A 17,244-nucleotide genomic window follows, 5' to 3' on the forward strand; every position below is an offset into this window, starting at 1 on the left:
ATATGGGACAGGAAGATTTTGACAGGCATCCTAATTAGTCTGGCCCATGCTAAAATAAACAAATCTATTTCCCTCCATTATCGGGACAGTTCTAGCAGGAGCAAGATGTATGTACAAAGATCTTTTGGGTTGTTTATAATAAAGGTGGAATTATTGATGCCTTACACCCCTGCAAGGATTACAAAGTATTATAATATTAACATAACATAACTTTTTAAGTTTCTCCCATTTTACTTGGTTGGGACTTGTAGATCTAGGTTGTTTGCATAAAAAGATGGGGTGTGTATGTATATTTTGACAATGCAAAGTGTTTGTGTGCATTAATGAGCAAATTCCCCTTTAAAATGAAAGCTATTTATAATATTAAGACTTTTTTTGCTTATAAATATTTGGTAGAGCTTTGTTTTGTCAAGAATTCTGAAATAAAAGGTCTAAGTTTGGAAATAAATACCTTCTTTTCCTTCCATAAAGATTACTTTACTTAAGAACACTTTGCACTAGATTAAACTTTTAAAATCCTGGACACTTCTTGTTTTTGTTTAACACCTATGGATTCCTGTATAGCACATTATATCAAGAACTGAAATCTGAAAATAAGCTTGCAGCATTTTCTCTAGGAAAACATGGGAGGTTCTGACATTAATCGTACATTCACCCAGCAAATATTTGTTGGCGCCTAGAATGTGTCAGACGCGGACAGGCACTGGGACTGTAGCAGTGACTAATATGACCCTTGTCTCTAAGACGCATATAGAATAGTTGGAAAGACAACATTTGAATGAGCGATTTGATTACTGCATAGTAAGCACTAAAAATGAGGAACATAAATTGTGTTATGAGAGCATAGTGGAGGAAATAACTACAGCTGGAAAGGAAACTGGAGATCAAGGAAGGCCTCTCAGAGGAGGTGATATTTTAGTTATGTCTTAAAAGCTCAGTAGCAATTTATCAGGCTGACGAGTGTTGGACAGCAGTAAGTGGAAATACTCGGTGTTGGGCAAAAAAGGAGGAAGTGGCCACAGCAGCAGGAGGGTATATTGCTAGGTACAATTTTCCACAGAGAAATTGGGGGAAAATGTAACAAAAACTTTAATTATTAATGCCCTTTGACTTAGTAATTCAACTTTAAATGTACTTTAAAAAAATAAATGTGCATAATGATGTTTAAGGATATCTATTGCAGACTTGTTTATAAAAGCACAAAATTGGAAACAAGCTAAATATCTAAACTACTACCACACAATGGATATATGCAACCATTAAAAGTGATGTTTGTAGAAGAATATTTAATGATTATAGAAAGATATTCATATTTTATTACATGAAAATATAAGCAAATACAGTAAGCTCACATTTTTTTTGAAATATATGTATATGGGTACATAGAAAGAAAGACTATAATGTTCTTCACCAAAATATCTTGACATGCTTTTATTTCTGGATTTTATATAGCAAACATCTATTGATTTTATAGTAAAAATAAACAGTGAAAGTTATTTTTCAAAAATCTTTAAAGTATGCAGTGCCGTAGGCCCAGAAGTTTCACTGCTAGGAATTTATTCTAAGGAAATAAGCCAATGTAGTTCCTAGAACATTAAGTCATTAGAAACAGCCTAAATGTCTAGTTACATGGGATTGGTTTAATAAATTATGGTATACCATATGATGAACTGCAGTACAACCATTAAAAATCATGTTGTTAGTAGTGGAGTCATTATTGTCATAAGAAAATGATCATGATATATTAAAGGGAAAAAGGCAGGATACAAAACAGCATGGAAAGGGCATATACCAAAATGTTAATAGTGGTTTTTTTCTGGGTTATGGGATTTTGGTTGTTTCCCCCCTTTATGCTTTTCTGTATCTCCTAACTTTGCTGTTTTAAGCATGTTACTTTTGAAAATGAAAAGTCATTTTTTTCATGAGTGTGCTCTCAGTTTTTGACATTAAATAAGTATCAACTATCAGCTGAGGATAAATACATGAAAGTTCACAGTGACATGAGTATATATAATGAGCAAGTAACACACACAGCATGTGTTTGTAAAGGGCGGATGTCCTATAAAATATGCCAACCAGACCTGGACAGACTCCTCCATCCTGTCCCTGGGCCAGAGTTAGAGCAGCAAACATCCCAATATCCATAGTCCCATTTGGATCTACCCTCACTCAGCATCATCCCTCTCAACTCTCTGTTTTGGTCTGGGCCTTCATATGTCTCTTCCTTTTCATCATCATCTTTTGTGAAGGTAGTGATAATGCCCAATTCAACTTTGTGTTGTTCTCCCCTTTCCATGCTCCAGCATCTGGCATGTTGTTTTTCAGATAGGAATGCTTAGTAAATGCTTGTTAAACTTTTTTAAAAATATATACATTTAAAAATAAAGGTCACTATGCTCTCTATCATAATGCCTCCAATTTTGTGCCCTGTTTGCCCAGAGCAGCCCATTAGACAAATGTCTTCAAGGATCACTTTCTAATGATCTTAGTGAGAAATTTCTCTTTGGTTTTAATTGTTGAATGTCCATAATGCATTAAGTATAATTTGGATTCTGTGAGTAACATTTCTTGTATATTTTCCTTGTACTAAACAAAACATTAGCTACCACTTAGCTACACTTGGAGCTCATCTGCCATTTCTCTGCCCACTGATTGATGCAGTCTTGTGTGGCTTTTCTGCAATTTGTTCACATTAACTTGACTTTTTTTTTCTTTAGCTTTGTTTTACTGGTGTCTGAAAACAGTGATTTCACTATCTTCCCTCTTCTAAGTTGTCACAGACTCTACTAATTGTGTATCAGCATCCATTTCATTTTATTTCTTACTTACAGAACCCTGATTTGTTCCCAGTGGCCATCTGCCCAGCTGAAAACACTTGTCTTCTTAGACAAACCTGCAGTAAGGTAGCCATGAGACACAGTTCTAGCCATCAAGGTGTGAGATGAGGTCAATAGAGAAAGTGTCCCTTCCAAAATAAAAAAGCTGAGAAAGCTCTTTCCCCCTATTATTTTCACCTTTCCTTCTGTCCCTTTACCCTCTTTCTGCCTGGAAGACAGGCTTGTTGCCATGGGTACGGCAGCCATTTGCTCAGAGATATTATGACTTGCCCTGGCTATAGCCAATTAAGTAGCAAAGTAGAAGAATATGAATATCCAGGCCACTCTTTCCATTATACCTTGAGTGTAGTTATTAGTAAACTTCCCTTCATTATAGATTGTACTAATTTGCCTTCACTAATGAACCCCATTTCAGATGAAAGAAGTCTAAACAAATATGCATATCCAAATATGCATAATTTAGCAAACATATGAGTGCCTTTTATTGCAAGCTTTATGCCAAGAAATAAAGGAGAGAGCAAGACTATCCCTGCCTTCAAGAGGCTTACAGTAGATTTATGTGCAAATGTAATGAATGTAGAATATGGTAATTATGTCATGTGCTAAGAGAACAAAGGAGTGTAAGATTCAACTTGAGTGGGGAATCCTACAGAAACTTCAAGAAGGTAGTGGGTCTTGAAGCACAGTCAACAGTTAAAAATGAATAAAAGGTAATTCCAGGCAGATAATGAACATGAGTGAGGATATGAAGAGACTTTCTTGGGTAGAGTTCGGTCGTTCATTCTGGCTGGAACATATGCTGCTCAGAGAGGAACAGAAGACAAAGCTGGAAAATAGTTTGGGTATGGATTGTGAAGACTGTTTAAACTTTGTTTTGTCAGATCTACGTTTTGGGAGGAAGGGAACATTAGAGACAAGGTAAGGAGGCTTTTGCCATGGTATTGGTGAACAATGGTGAGGATCTTTTCATGTCATTTGCAGAGGGGGAAAGGAGAGCAATGGATTAGAGAGAGCATTTTACCTTTACAAATGATGAAACACCAATCAGAAAGAAGATATGCACCCATATGTTTATAGGAGTGCTATTTACAATAGCTAAGATCTGGAAACAACCCAAGTGTCCATCAGCAGATGAGTGGATAAAAAAGCTTTGGTATATTTACACAGTGGAATACAATGCAGCTGTAAGAAAGAAAGATCTCTTACCCTTTGAAACGACATGGAGGGACCTGGAAAGTATTCTACTGAGCAAAATAAGCCATTCAGAGAAAGACAAGTACCACATGATCACACTTATTTATGGAAGGAACATAATAAACAAAATATGCTGTTGATCAAAATAAATCCAGAGTCATGGAAGTAGGGAACAGACTGACAAACCTCAGAGGGATGGGGGGGGGGGGTGGCAGGGGTGGGAAGAGATAAACCAAAGAACTTAGATGCATATATGCACAACCAATGGACACAGACACTACGTTGGGGTAAACAGGAGTGGGTGGGAGCAGGGAGGAGGGGAGTCGATGGGGGATAAAGGAGGAACATCTGTAATACTTTCAACAATAAAAAATTAATTAATTAAAAAAGTAAGACACTCACCCAGTACAGAATTCAAAAATAAAAATAAAAAATTTTTAAATGATAAAACAGAAGGATAAACTGGACACCAAAGATCATTGTGAAATATTGTTCTTTGAAAATCTCTTAAATTTGGGTGGCTAACTAACTGTCTTGAATGAGTTACATATTTATATCTAGTAATGTAAGAAATTGGCCCAAATGATTTCTTGAAGGACCACTTTCTGCTTTTGGGTAAATGGAAAATATGTACAAATGGGTAGCTGCTTCTACAATCTGGTTGAATTATTGATTATCTAAGTTCCTTGTTTTTTCTCTTCATTCTGTTAAGACTGCTGTTTTAATGATTGATATGACATTCTTTAAAAAAAATACTGAGAAATTCTGAGACCTGACATGCTAAGGTTCTCATTATCTGGATGCCTGCTATTGGCTCGGGTAGCCTAAGCTTAAATACACAGATTTCCACTAGAAATAGAAAACATTAAGACATGTAATGAGTTCAGTAATCACTGCCTTCTACTTCTCCCTGGCCAGCATGATAACAGCTGAATGAGTTTTTAAGTATCTATGAATTGTATTTATTATTGCTCTTTCCCCCCAACTTTATTGAGGAATAATTGACAAATATAATTGCATATATTTTAAAGTGTACAGTGTGATGGTTTCATATACATATACATTGTGGAAAGTTTACCAAGATCAAGATAATTAACACATTCATCATCTCACTTAACTATCTCTCTCATTTGTGTGTGTGTGTGTGGTGAGAATGCCTAAGACCTACTCTCAGCAACTTTTAAGTATTCAATACCATGTTTTATTATTACTCTTTTAACTCCCATTATTACTGATACAAAGAAATGCTTTTTCTTTTGATAAAGTTTGCATTATTTTTTGTTTCTAACTATGTTTCTTTTGCCTTAATAAGATTTTAAAGAGAAGCTTACTTTCTTTTCTATACTACAGTAACTATTACTATTTTTAAGATTTACTAAGCTCAGCCCCAATAATTTATTTTTACTTAACATTTAAAGTGTGCTAGGGACTATGAGTTTCTATCATGTTCTAGGTTTTTATAGCAACCTTATTTCCAAAATAGTAAAAAAAAAAATTTACTTTTGAAGGACATCCTTGCCTAAAAATATCAGTTTAGGGGAATATTATTGATTTATTTAGCTCTCAAAATTGATTCAGAGACTTTTTAAGGTATACAGAGAGCCAATAAGATCTTTCAGTTTATACTTAAGGCCAAGTTTTTTCTGATGACATGTCCTTAAATTATTACTTGGTTATTTGTGGTTCATGAGAGACTATTTTCTGTTGTAATTTATATCACTGATAGGAAACATTCTTTCCTTTTAGCTTGCTTTTTGTTCCTGGGTTATCCTGTATGCCTTTGTATCTCTTACCTCATGAAACATACGATATTTCTACTCCTCAGTTTTTTTCAACTGTTGACTTCTAGAAAACCTTGGGTTATTTGTCCATTTGGTAAATGGTTTTAATAGAAGGGACATTTTTAGACACTTAGTCATAAGCTTTGTCATCAAGGCTTCAAATCTTTACATTTTTATTAGAAGAGAAGAGCCATCTCAAAAACAATATTCAGAATTTGAATATAACCATTCTGATCAAGTTGTGGAGCATCTTCATTGACCGCCATGATCTGCTGACATCTCTTATGTCCAGAGTACACTGAAGGAGAAAATTATTTGCTTATCCAAGTTTGCTATTATTTGCCCAGATGGGAAAAAGTGTCACCTATTCTTTCATATTAGTTTAAATATCATTCTAGCTCTCATTTTAAATTGTCTACTCCAGCCCTGGCCGGTTTGGCTCAGCGGTTAGAGCGTCCGCCTGCAGTCCGGAGAGACCTGGGTTCGGTTCCCGCTAAGGGCATGTACCTCGGTTGCAGTTTGTCCCCGGCCCTGGTTGGTCGTGCGGGTGGCAGCCACTCGATGTGTCTCTTTCACATCGATGTTTCCCTCTTTCTCTCTTCCTCTCCCTCCCTCCCACTCTATCTGAACAAAAATGGAAAAATGTCCTCGAATGACGATAAAAAAAATAAAAATAAATAAATAAATTGTCTGCTCCAGGGCTATGGAAAGGGTGTGGCAGGTGAAAATCTTTCCAAAAGAGGATTCCTCTGGAGATGAGAGGACCTTGGGATTTATGACTGAAGTGCTTTTGTAATGGACATTTAAACCTGCAGGGGATTGGAAACTCCTGAGACATAGCTCAAGTTTCACACTCCTGACCACCTGCCTGCCTTTTGATTCTTTAATTTTTTTCACTCTGTCAGCCATCACCAACAAAACCCAATAATACATTTGTCCAAGGGTCTCCTGCAAACATTAAAGGTTTGTGTCTCCTTTTTGTTTCCACTTCTAGATGAGCATTTATGTTAAATTGGGAATATCAAGTCTTTGAAAACAGTGAAGCTAATAATACAAAATTTTCATTTTTAAGAAAGCAAAGATTTTTAAAACATCATTTACTAGTACCAGTACAACCCATTGTATGGTATCTCCATAATTCCAACCCCTTGAGAGCCTAATACTGAGAGTGGTGACAGCATATTGTGCAAGTAGTTTAGTGTGTCAGAAAAGCGAGTGAATGAAGATAGTAGCCTTGATGTCATTGTAAGCAGGGCCTCTTAAGTGGGCCACCCTGCATGAAATCACAGTGAGCCAGCCTCCTGCTTTGGGTAGAAGATAATTGCCATCTGAGGTCAAAAAGAAATGATGTTCTTGATATAGAATTGCACCATTAGGTGTATTATTGGATTTGGGCTAGTGAGAGTAGAGCTCTCCTCTGAAACATCTGTTCACTGTCAGGGCAGCATGGCAGAAAGAATGGACCAGTGGCAATTCCTATATAAGAATATGGAAACACAAATGCCCTCCTAGTCCATTATGAATTATAGTACTGTATATGAAATCTAAAAATTATTGTTTTTGCTAGTGTGTCATATTGTAAGCTCTTTTGCCTTTCTCTGTTGCCATAAGATCTTTATAGTACCGTGTTTTTGAAAATCGTTCCTCTTTTTTTTAATCCTCACCCAAGGATATTTTTCTATTTACTTTTATTTATTGATTAATTGATTTTATTGATTTTTAGAGAAAGAAGAATGGATAGGGAGAATGAGATAGAAACATTGATGTGAGAGAGAACCATCAACCAACTGCCTCCTGCATGCACAGAGCCCACAACCTGGGCATGTGCCCTGACCAGGAATCGAGCAAGTGACCTCTTGGTGCATGAGTCTACACTCAACCACTGAGCCACGCTGGCCAGGCTCCATTTACTTTTAGATAGAATGGGAGGGAGGGAGAGAGAGAGAGAGAGAAACTGATGTGAGAGAGACATGTCGATTGGTTGCCTCTTACACTACTCCCACTGGAGCCGGGGGATCGAACCAGCAACAAAGAAGTATGTGCCCTTGATCAGAAATCGAACCCTTGACTCATTGGTCTGTGGGCCAATGCTATAACTGCTGAGCATAACTAGCCAGGGCTAAACCTTTCCTTTTAATTGATATTTGTATTTTGGAGTATTTTTCTTCCAAATCTGTTGATTGTAGTTTTTTCTTGATTGAATTCCATTTTGTTTTATCTTTGAAGTACTTCAGATTCTGTTTCTATTCTACACTTTGATCTCTTCTCTGTGTTTGCAGACTTCTATGATATCTCCTAAGTTAATGTCTCATGAGAGTTAATGTTTGTTCTGGTTTATGTCATTAATAAGCATAGAACACACAAGCATCCTGAGAAACCAAACTAGATTCTTTTTTTTTTGTACATCCCCCTAGTGGGAACTGAACCCGGGACTCTCTGGTCCGCAGGCCGACGCCTCAGCCACTGAGCCAAACCAGCCAGTGCCCAACTAGATTCTTATTTGAATTGTTATAATATAATTATTATATATATGGCTTAAACGGAGAGTATTTTAAGCCACAGGAAGGTATATATTATATAATTATATGTTACATATAATTATAATAATTATAACAATTCAAATAAAAATAGACCTGAAGAAGTTATTTATTTTATTTCCTTTAATTTTTAGATAATGATACTAATATGCATAAATGTTAAGTCATTGTTTATTACCATTTGTTTTAAAATTTCATTTAATTTTCAGTATATGAAAATTATTCGTGTCTAAGTATATTTGAGTTTCTTTCAAAAGGAGATTTTTTATGGACATTTTGTATGTCCAGCCTATTGGTCTAGGTAGAATTACACTTTGCTTAGTCCAAACCTTTGAGTACTTTTATTTTATCATCCTTAAAAGTATTTATATTATATACTTCAGTTCTTAATTTTATTCAATATAGTGTATGTAATAAGCACTATTATTATTATCTTTTTTAAATCCTCACCCAAGGCCCTTGCCGGTTTGGCTCAGCGGTTGGAGCATTGGCCTGTGGATCAGAGAGTCCTGGGTTCAGTTCCCGCTAGGGGCACATACCAAAAAAAAAAAAAAATCCTCACCCAAGGATATTTTTTTCATTTATCTTCAGATAGAGTGGGAGGGAAGGAGAGAGAACGAGAGAGAAACATCGATGTGAGAGAGACACATCAATTGGCTGCCTCCTGCACAACCCCGACCAGGGCCAGGGACAAACTGCAACCGAGGTATGTGCCCTTAACTGGAATCAAACCTGCGACTCTGATCCAGAGGCTGATGCTCTACCTGCTGAGCCAAATCGTCCAGGGTAGCACTATTATTTTAAGTGTCATATTTGTGACATTTCTACTTCTGTTTGAGAATTGACCTCTGGGAAAAAAAATGAAGGTCATCTAGTAACAAGTTCAGTCTCTATTTGTGTTCATCATTATTTTATCAACATTGAGATAGTGTTTTCCTTCATTATCATACAAGGAATTGGTGATTTTTCATAGACTAATTTTCACTCTGAGTCTTTTTTCTTCATTCAACCTTGTCAACAAATGAATGCCCATGAACATCTATCTGTGTGTAGAGGTTCATCATTCAGGGTGGCTCCAAGGGACTGGCACCCTTCACTCCTGCATGAGCAGCTGAACCTCAATTTGTCATGACAAGATGTGACTGTCATAATCCAGGGCTGGGTACCTGCTACATGTTGGATGTGATGAAGGGTAAAATAAAGGATTTGATAGGGATTTTTTTCCCCACAAAGTCTACTAGTGAGAGAAGATCTGTATGCAAATAACCATGGTACAAAGAAACAATAATAGGTATAAGAAAAATATATTTTAGTGTTAAGGAAATTGAAGAAAAAAGAGCTGATTTTTAGCTGATAATGTAAGCTAATAGTTCATCTAAGGTGGCTTCTGTTATGTGAATGCTCTTTTGAGATTCATTTTTAAATGAATAGCAGTAGAATGTCCATTTGCTTTGACTATTTTTCATCCATTCATCATTGAGTACCTACTGTGTGCTAGACTTTAGACTTGGTTGTTGAGGACACAGAGATGAAACTTACAAAATCCCTAGCTAGACGGAGCTTATATTTTACTGAGGAAATACATAGCACAATGCCAGGCCATGGTAAATACACTGAAACAAAACAAAACAAAAAAAGGCTGGAGGACACAGAGATGGAAAGTGACAGTGGGTGGCAGTGGGACTCTGAGACAGAGCGCCTAGAGAAGGCCTCTGAGCAGAGACCTGAATGAAGTGAGAGCTCACGCCATGCAGCGATCTGAAGTGGGAGCATTCCAGGCAGAAGGAACAGCAGATGCAAAGGCCTTGAGGTAGATGTCTCAGAGAATTCAAGGGATAGTTAAGAAACCTGTGTGGCTAGAGCAAAATTAGTGAGACAGAGTGAGGAAGTGAGGTCAAAGAGACAGAAAGGACTAAACCCCGGAGGACCCTGTGAGCCTTAGGAAGGTGTTTGGATTTTATTTTGCATTATCACGGCAACTAGTAAATTTTAATGAGAGATTGACATAATATAATTTATATTTCTAAAAGATTTCTCTAATTACTCTTTGTAGAATTGATTATAAGGGGCATAGGAGTGGAGGAGAGGAGAGACCAGAGTGAGGTATACTAGATGATCCACAATAGATGGGAAGAAAATATGCGAATGTGTGTGTGTATAAAATTAAGCTTTTCTGATATTAATGGATTAGTGGTAGTATATGTATATAATTTATAAGTTACTATACATATATTTTTGTGTCTAATAAAAATTTACAACTGGGGCAATCAATTTTTAAAAGTTTGAAAACCACTGTTCTAAGTGAGAGATGATGGCGGCTGTTAGTTGGCTTCCAACATCTTTCCTTTGGAAATTGTAGTAATAATTTTTTGTGTGCTTTTATTCCTTTCCTTATCACTATGTAGCAGTGTTTCTTCTTGCCATAAAAATGAGCATGCACAGGCAAGCACACATGCACATTTGCATATAATTTCAGGGTGTTCACAGATACCACATTAAGAATCTCAACTGTAGAGGATCATTTCACAGTACCCCCTACCTCATTTGTCCTTTTTTCTGAACACTCTACTCTAGCATTTCTATCCCTGTTTGTGCCAACCCTAAAATTATGGGGTATAATTTTTTAACTTCAAGCCTAGAATTCTGACCTGCAAACGAGCACAGTTCCTTTTAGTTAGATTTTGCTATTCATCTGTTTTGGCATTGAACTATCTTGAGGTTCAGAATAATGTCAAATCCATAATTTCTGTCATAGAATAGGTACCCTATTTTTCTCTGTTTCCTGGAGTGTTGCCTGGTATACCAATATTAATATATATTGGTAAAGGTCCTTATGATAGCCAAACAAAAATTCTAGGAGTAATGTTTTTATAAACAAATGATGTGATTTATCATGGATCCCAACCATCTGGCTGTATGTTGCTTTCATCCGGGAAGTTTTGTGACACTCTTCTGTAGTTCCTTGTTATACCTCAGGCCCTTGAACAGAAAGAAGTGGGGGTAAAAATCAGTCATTTTTCAAGAATTCTTCAGAGTTCTTTATAATTTGTACTTTTATAAGTGAAGAAAGGTAGCATATTTGACCTGTTCCCTTTAGAAAATACCTAATGGCCCAGCATCGTGGGAACCTTCCAGCCGATTTTGTATTGTCTTTATAACCCTAGCTACTCTTCACACCATAAAATGTTAATCTTTTAAAGATTTGCCTCAGTGCACACTATAATAATTTCCTACTCAGAAAGTTTGCCCACATACTTTTTTTTCTTTCCTGTTTGCTTAAGCCTTTGGTTTAAAGTATAATTAAAACTAATTGCTGAGAATAAAACTCAGGATGCTGGTCCACCATGATGATCAGATGAAAGATTATTTTTGTGTTGTTTAATTTTTATAAGAGAGGACACAAGAAGCTCCACAAAAAAAGAACAGGCAATTTTACTTCATAGGTGTGTTCTTCCCAAGCCTTTTGTCCCCTTCCACCTGTAATGCCTATTAACGTCTGGAGTGATATGATGCAAGCATAACATAAAGGAAAATTGACTGTCATTTCATTTCTGAGAGAACATGATGCCCCTGAATGTAAACTATGACATAAAGAAGTGAAAACAATCTCTTCTTTGTTTATTCTTTGCTGTTTAATTTTTTGCAATTTATCTTTATTTTTCAATTGACTAAGATAAGATATTGAAAACTCTGTGGTTTCAGTTTATTCCTTTTAAAAATGTAACTTGTGGTAGAGAAAAATACAAATTCATTTTTAAAGTCAATTTATATAGTTTCTAGCAAGCTTTTTAATTAAAGTCTTTGAGATTTGTTGCAGTAAACTTAGCAGACCCCCACACACACACACACATACATACATTTCCTTTAAAAAAGACAATTCCCCAAGTTTAAATTGATTATACTAACTCTGTTGACATTGCCTGTGTCTGCTCTGTAACCTGAAGTTTGTAAATTATTAGGAGAGCGTCTGAATCATAATAGATTGATGCTAAGAAGTGAGATAATTTCAGAACTTTGTGGGAACTTTCTAGTTTCCACTCTTTTGTCTCCTCAGAAGACTTTTTCATGAAAGACAGGGATTAGTGACGACTTTCTAATGCAGAGTTAGTCTTTAGTTTTTTTGTTTAAAAATGACACTTTGAACATGTAGTGCATAATGCATTTGAAGGTCTGTTGCCAAGCAGCTTGAAACCTAGGGGGCATTGTTGAATTTGAAGGAATGGTGGGTTCAGAGAAGGGGCCAAAAGAAAACTTGAGAAAAATAGAGTAAGACTGAAAGTGTTTTATGATAATTAGAATAAAAATTGGATATCAGGACTTCACGGGTCAGCTTCTGTTCACACATTTAGCTTTCACCTTGCAAAGAAAGGGATGTATCAGGTAATTAGGTCAAATCAATGATTATATATCTTTAACTCAAGTGGAAGGGACTGTAATTGTGATGAAATTTGTCTGAAGGGGAACGCATGGGGAATCTTGTCAAAGGTCATGAGTTCAAAGGGGAAATTAAGTTCAAGGTTCGGTTCCTGTTCATAGCCCCCCCCCCCCAATACTGCATAACAAGAAACCAAGCTACCAATATGTCTATAAACAAGTTATTTTATTATTTTTGAAATAAGCAGAATAATTCTCATTCATATCCCTTCAGGGATATAGAATTAAAATAGTTACTTCTCTTAATGGGGTATTTTCTCCTGACATGGACAGAAAGAATACCTCTAGTATTATATTTCCTGCTTGTCAGTTTCTTCTGTTTTGTTGCTGATCACACACAAGACACCCAGCTGCATGAAATGCAAATTCACAGCCCATCTCCAAAAGATCACATGGCCACGTGTCCCCTAATGCAAATTCTTGACTTGTTTACAAGACAACAATAAAATATTTTAAGATTAGAGGCAATGAGAAGACAGATAAGAAAGTTGTTTGGGTATCTCGCTCTCTTTTTCTCTCTCTCTCTCTCTTTTCCTGAATTCAGTTTCCCCTTAAACTTGACAAAGTGGAACCAAAATTCACCCTTGTCTTGGTCATTCTTCTGAAACAAAGGGTCTATTCTCCCTTTTAACGCATGTAGAACTTCCATTAAGGTTGACCGTAAACTCTTGCATGGAATGAAAAAAGAAAAAGCCCTCAAATCTTTTCTTTTCCCTGGTATTATTTTTAAAGGACAAACAATAAGAACATAGTTTCACATAGTAGTAAAGAAACACTGGCTGAAGAGACCTGGCCTTTAAAACCCAGTGGCCTTTAAGCATTGTGGATTTCAGGTGTAACCTCAATACATTAAATTCTGTAAGACTGTTTTAGTGCTTTAAGAAAGATAAATTTATGCAAGAAAAAAGTATATAATTGTTTAGAGCAAATCAAGAAAGTCCTTGAAGACATTTTTGAAATTTTTTTTTTTACCCAATCAGGTATTACATTTGCCATTTATAAAGTGGCACTATTACTGACTGGAAGCCAAGAATCATAACTGGTAAAAGAAAAACTAGCCAGTGTGTTTTCTCTAATCTACAGTGGAGTTATGTGTGTGGATCTGCACCCACACATGCACTGGGGCTCAAACAAACTGGGCTAATGATTGAAATAGCATTTTAATATTAAATGTGTAACAGAAAACAGAAATACTTCAATTATAAACACAAGTAACCAAACCCCAGATGTTTGTGTCCTCCTTAGAAAAATTTTCATAGAAGTAGATTCTTGCCATAAAATGGGACAAGAAGTCGTTTGATGAAATTCTACCCATATTTTTGCTAATAAATTTCCTTGTATTTATCATGTTCAACGCTTGGATGGGCTTATTATCATGGGGTTACTTCTTAAACAGCTCTATCTTTTTGTGTCAGAATGTATGGGATTTCTGTCTGTAAACTCTGAGGTACTGGCCAGATTTTAACCAAAAAAAAAAAAAAAAATCTCTGACACAGATCATGATTGATAAACTATTTTGGGATAAACTGTTTTGGAATAAACAGGCCTGTGAGTGAAGAAGAGACAGGTGCCTTGGTTGACTGGGAGAGAGGTTATAAAGGGCTGGGGCAATTCACACTTTGGTTAAACTCTAGCAACTAAAATTTCCACCCTGGTGAAATGTAGAAGTTCAAGGAACAACATTGCCTTGATATTAATGACCTTTGAGGGCATATAGAGTTCAGAGTTCATTTTCTATTTACAACATCTCTTGCTGCTCCACCTCTTTCCCTTCCCCCTTCCAAAAAAAAAAAAGAAGCAATTATTTAGGACACTGTGACATTCTGCCTGGCTAATTTTTATACAAAAATAGAAACAGTGGGAAATATAGCAGTTAAGTATTAGTAATGGATAGAACTAGGGGTACCCAATGTGGGGAGAGTGTATCTCCTGAGCAGTTCAAAGTTCATTCTTTGTTCACATATAATGAAAAGTCTTCAGTTATCAGGTATTTAAACCCAAATCAGCAGTTCCATATCCGTAACCTGAGCTGAGTGTTCCTCCATCTAATGGCCATGCTGCTGTCGTTTGCAGTGAGTTGGGTGACATTCGATTTGTACTCCGAGACGGGAACAGATGGGCTTTCATTGTGAGGCTCCGCCTGTATGCAAATGTGAACCGAGTTTCACCCGATCCCGGGGCCTGACCTGACCGTGCACATGCATTTACTCAACGTGGCTCAGCCTGGGGGGGGCGGCGAAGGGGGAATAAAAAATGGCAATCGGATAGTACCAGCGGCAGGTCAAGTTTACCATCCGTCTTTCAGCGGGACTGAGATGGCAACACAGTTATTTAGTTTCAGTGTTGATGTGCGTTGCAATAAACTCCATCATTTCACCTGTTTATGAACCCAGCCTCGTATGAGATCTCTGTGAAATCAAACAAAGCTGGCAATCAACTCTCTTGTTTCCAGCAGCATGGGAGATTATGGACTTTTTTTTAAGCATCTTTATTTTTTCCCCAGCCTCACAATTATAAATCAACAATTTTTTTCTCCAGCCCTTTTTATTTCTTACATTGAATTTATTAATTTCGTATTTGGAGGAGAACAAAATACATTTTCCCCAAATGCTTTTTGTTTCAAATTAAGAAATATGATCGTTAATGTCAGAATATACAACCAGCATTTTAGATGTCGATTAACTGTTTTGCATGTACATAGCAATGTACAGTACCTAATAAATCTTACAATTAAATGTGCAGCCCTTCATTAGAGTGAAAATATGAACAGCTGTAATCATACACATTCTATTGACAGAGAAAAATTTGGTTTCATTTGTAATTTTTCACACTGGCAAAGAATGAGAGATGGATTGAAACATGACTGTTTCTGTAACTATGGGCTTTTTCTTCACATGTATAGAAGGACAGCTAACCAGTGTCTCTGACTTCAGGGTCTAACTGTAGTGATTTGCCTCAATTTTCTTCTCTCATGAAAGTAAATTTCTCTGGGGAAACATATAAGCCTTTGGCTGAAAAACCCATAGGACAGACACCCCCAAAGTGTAACAAATAACAAATTGATGCATTTTTCCAGTACATCTGTTCTTTAAGGGGTTCTGTTAACTGGTGTCTGAAACAGGCATAAAAGAAATAGTGGCTAAGAATATCATGAAAGTTGATGCATGCAGCAAAAACTGTTTCTGGCAACAAAAGACACCACTTCTGGTAACACATATATATTGCTCAGAATGCAAAAGAGGTCTTTTGAAGTTGTATTTTGTATTTTGCAAGTTTGAGGAAAACCAAGGCAGGCTTCCCTCAAAAAAGGTGCCAAATTGTCTGTAGAAATTTCTTTTCCACCTCCCCTTATTCCAACCCTCACTCAAGGGTGCAAGGCCAACATATCAGGATAGTATTTTCAAGCAGTTCTAAAGAGTTAGGTTTGAAATAATTTCAAATAGAACTAAATAGTCAGGACTAGACTTAGCATTTGTCTATTAGGCACCAGGTAGTAGCTGACAGAGATAATAAAGAATAAAAGGGTTGCATGACAGTTTAGAGGTATTAAAAAATGTTGTACTCCTTTCCTTGGCTATTGAAATTGATTTGCTTATCTCACCTGGTCTCTAAATATGTATTTCCATCTATTTGGACTGTATGTGGAAAGTATATGCAGACATATATGTATACATACTGACACATACATATGTATTTACATCTATGTATACAAATCTTTCTTATACAAATAAGGATTTATGTGAATGCAGGATTTTATGTCCACATAAACTTTTGCTCATGGTTGAATTATTGTAGGTCACCTTAAGTAAAGGATATCCTTTATATCCTTAGAAATTTGTTTGAGAATTGTCAAGGCAGTGCTTACCAGGGAATTTAAAAATGTTTATTTACTTTAGAAGCAAGTGACTCATATGTTCTAAGTTTAACAGGAGGCTTAATAAATTATATTCTGGCATGAGTTAAATCCTGAAGACTTTTTTAATACAGTGAAAAATGAAAATTAAAACATTTACAATAATATTGTAACCAAGTTATTAGAACCAACACATATGGTTGTTTTAGTAAAATGATGCATTTACTAAAGTATTATCTAAAACAAGCTTGAGATCTGGAAATCAAGTTTTTTAGGTAATATTATAAATTAGAAAGAAATGCTTATATACTTTTTTAAGTTCTTGAGGAGGAAAAAGCCGAGTTACCTCTATCAGAACATTTAGGTATCTAGAAAATGATACTCTTCATGTCTTTACAAAATCCATCAAAGTTCTTTTTCTTTTTCCCAAGTGTTTGTATCACAAAGTACTTGCAAACAAGGAGATACTGAGCTCAAATAAATGATGATAATAATAGAAAACATTTATATGGCTCTTATTATGTACCAAGGACTGTTGTAAATGCTTTTTATATATATTAGCTCATTTAATTCTGACCAAAATTCCATTAGGAATAGGTCCTATTTTT

General features: G+C 36.0%; 1 protein-coding gene across 1 annotated transcript in view; it reads left to right on the forward strand.

Moving 5' to 3' along the window:
* The window catches only part of SKAP1 (src kinase associated phosphoprotein 1), a 287,139-nt gene that overhangs the window by 108,977 nt on the left and 160,918 nt on the right, over window positions 1-17,244 (forward strand). The gene's annotated exons all lie outside the window — the stretch shown is intronic.

The sequence above is a fragment of the Molossus molossus genome, unplaced genomic scaffold (assembly GCF_014108415.1).
Source record: "Molossus molossus isolate mMolMol1 unplaced genomic scaffold, mMolMol1.p scaffold_m16_p_19, whole genome shotgun sequence".
Taxonomy (NCBI): Eukaryota; Metazoa; Chordata; class Mammalia; order Chiroptera; family Molossidae; genus Molossus; species Molossus molossus.